Source organism: Hyaloscypha bicolor, assembly GCF_002865645.1.
Source record: "Hyaloscypha bicolor E unplaced genomic scaffold K444scaffold_19, whole genome shotgun sequence".
Lineage (NCBI taxonomy): Eukaryota > Fungi > Ascomycota > Leotiomycetes > Helotiales > Hyaloscyphaceae > Hyaloscypha > Hyaloscypha bicolor.
Genome location: NW_020194521.1, coordinates 492,498 through 495,622, shown reverse-complemented (window position 1 = coordinate 495,622; position 3,125 = coordinate 492,498).

Sequence of the window (3,125 nt, the reverse complement as noted above, 5' to 3'; positions counted from 1 at the left end):
CTTATTATTAATCTATTTCTTATTATTAAATATTATCTAAATAATTAAAAAGATATCTTTAATTCTTATATTTTTAATACTAATTCGAAATATCTAATTTTCTTATATATTATATTAATTTCTATATTAATTATTCTAAATTCAATTATAATACTATAAATTCTATTTATATTATTTTATAGTTCTTTTTTTTATAGCCTTAGTATTATAAATATAGTATTTAGGGCTTAGAAAATAAAATAATTTAAAGCTAAGGAAAAGAAAATTAGAATATAAGAAACTATAAAAAAATATATATATCCTATAATATATTAGTTTTAAAGAAGCTTAGTCTTCTAAATATCTCTAGTATATTTCAAATATATTTCCTTAATAAAGTACCTATATTATATATATCTAGAAAATATCTAAATATCTAGTTAGATATCTTAAATACTAAATATCTGGAAATTATAATATTATTTTCTTTTTTAGAATAAGCTCGTTTCTAAGCTTTATAAAAGCTATTAATTTATCTAATTTTATATTATTCTTTTTTCTAAAATAAACTAATATCTCGAATATAAATATTATATATAAAAGGCAAATACCTTTAATATATAATTTAAAAGAGTTTATTATTATTTCTATATAGTTCTAAATAAGTATTATTTTTTATATAATCTAGCTAATATTATAGGTTTTATAAAGATTCTAATATATTAATATTATTATTATAAAAGCTTTATAAAACTAAAGAGCTATTACTTAATACTAAAACTAGATACTATACTAAATTCTTATTCTAACTAATTTACTAGATTTTATATTTTAGTTTATTTCTTATTAGCTTAACTATAATAACTCGTTTAATATTAATAAAAATAGTTCCGGATTTATTTAGTTTAATAAAGAATTCTAAGAATTCTTTTATAGCTTCTTTATATAGAAAACTAGATATATCTTTATAATTTCCGGCAGTTTTAAAAGAAATAAATAGCTATATTATTTTAGAATCTCAAATAAGCTCTTTATTTAATTTTCTAGCTTCTAGCTTAAATAATTAGATTTCTAGTATTTTATAATAACTTATATTTTATTTTTAATTTTGAAATTAATTAAATAGTAGTATTTATTAGTTTATATTATATATTATTTCTATATTTATTTTATATAACTTTAATAGAAAAGTTCTAGTCTAGAGAAATATAAGACTTATAGCCCTTTTTAGTTATAAATAGAAACTAGCTAATAATTTTATTTTAAAGAAAGGCTTATTAATAATTAATTATAATAACTTATTTATTATAATAACTTATTTATTATAATAACTTATTTATTATAATAACTTATTTATTATAATAACTTATTTATTATAATAATTATAATAACTTAATTAATATATAATGAACTTATGTAATAGTATTAATAGACGTATATGTATTATAATAACTTATTTATTATAATAACTTATTTATTATAATAAATTATTCTAATTATAATAACTTATTTATTATAATAACTTATTTATTATAATAACTTATTTATTATAATAACTTATTTATTATAATAACTTATTTATTATAATAACTTATTTAGCTATAATTATATCTTATATAGGAATTATAATTAGATACTTAAATAAGTAATCTTTAAATATACTAACTATATTATAATCTGTTTTATTTTCCGGATAGCTTTTAAAGTTTATAGTAATATATTACTAGATATAATTAGAAACTAAAAGAAAATAAAGTAAACTAGGCTTCTTATCTTTTAATATATATAATCTTTTATAAATATAGTAATTATTATAATATTAATTAATATCCTTGCCTATAAATAGCTACTAATATTATTTTTTAAATAATTAATAAAGCTTTATATATCCAGGATATTTAGAAAGAAATTTATTATATACTTTATAAATTAAGGTAATTTATAAAGATTATCCGGGAATTATTTTATTCTCTATAATATAAAGTCTTTTATAATATAAAAGAAAGCCGTTTTATAATATTTAGATATTACTTTTAGTTTAGGCTATTATATATAGCTTTTCTAGATTTAATAATATATAATTATTTTATAGAATTTTATTTATTAGTTATAAGCTACTATATTTAGTAATAACTTCTAATAATACTTTTATAAAAGTAATTATAATAGAGGCTACTAATAAAGCTTTTAAGAAAATATCTTTTTATAAGAAAATTATATTTCTAATAGAAATATATTTCTCTAAAAAGTCTTTAGTATATATTTGGTTTTTAGAACCGAATTCCGGATTAAATAAGCCGATTTTATAAATTATTACTATAAGTTATAAATTATAAATAATCTCCGAATTAATTTTCTTTTTAGAAAAAAGTACTTGAGTTTATAGCTTTTTATTAATTTACTTCTAAATATTTATTTCGTTTTATTTTTATAATAAAATATTTATTTATTTATTTAATTTTCTAGAATAATATATAAGCTTGAAATAATAGTAAAATAAAAGCTTAGCCTATCTAGCTTATTAAAAAGAAAGCTTTTTAATAATTATAAAATATTCTAAAATATAATAATTAAAATAGATCTTAAAGAAAATATTTTAAAGGCTTTCTAGTTCGGTTTTTTATTCTTCTAATATTTATACTATAGTAAGTATTTCCTTATTATATATATTATAATTAAGCTTTATTAGAAATATAATTTTGAAAAAATAAGCTATAAAGTATTAAAGGCCTATTTCTGGGTTTTATTAAAAGAATAGGCTAATAATTATTTCTTTAGATATATTTATTTCTACTATTATAGGCAGATCTGAATTATAATATTATAGAACTAAAATAGAAATTATAGCTTCTTTTAAATAATTAAAAGCCTTTTAATATTATTTAGACTATTTAAAGGAAATATTCTTTTTTATAAATAAGGTAAAAGATTTAGTAATTTATTTATATTCTTTAATAAAATATTTATAAAAGTTATAAAAGCTAAAGAAAAACTATATATCCTTAATTATTTTTAGGAATTACTAATTATATATTACTTTAACTTTATTAGGGTCTATTTTAATACTAGATATAAAAATAATAAAGCCTAAATACTTTATATATATAATTTTAAATTCCGATTTCTTAATATTTATTTAGAGCCGG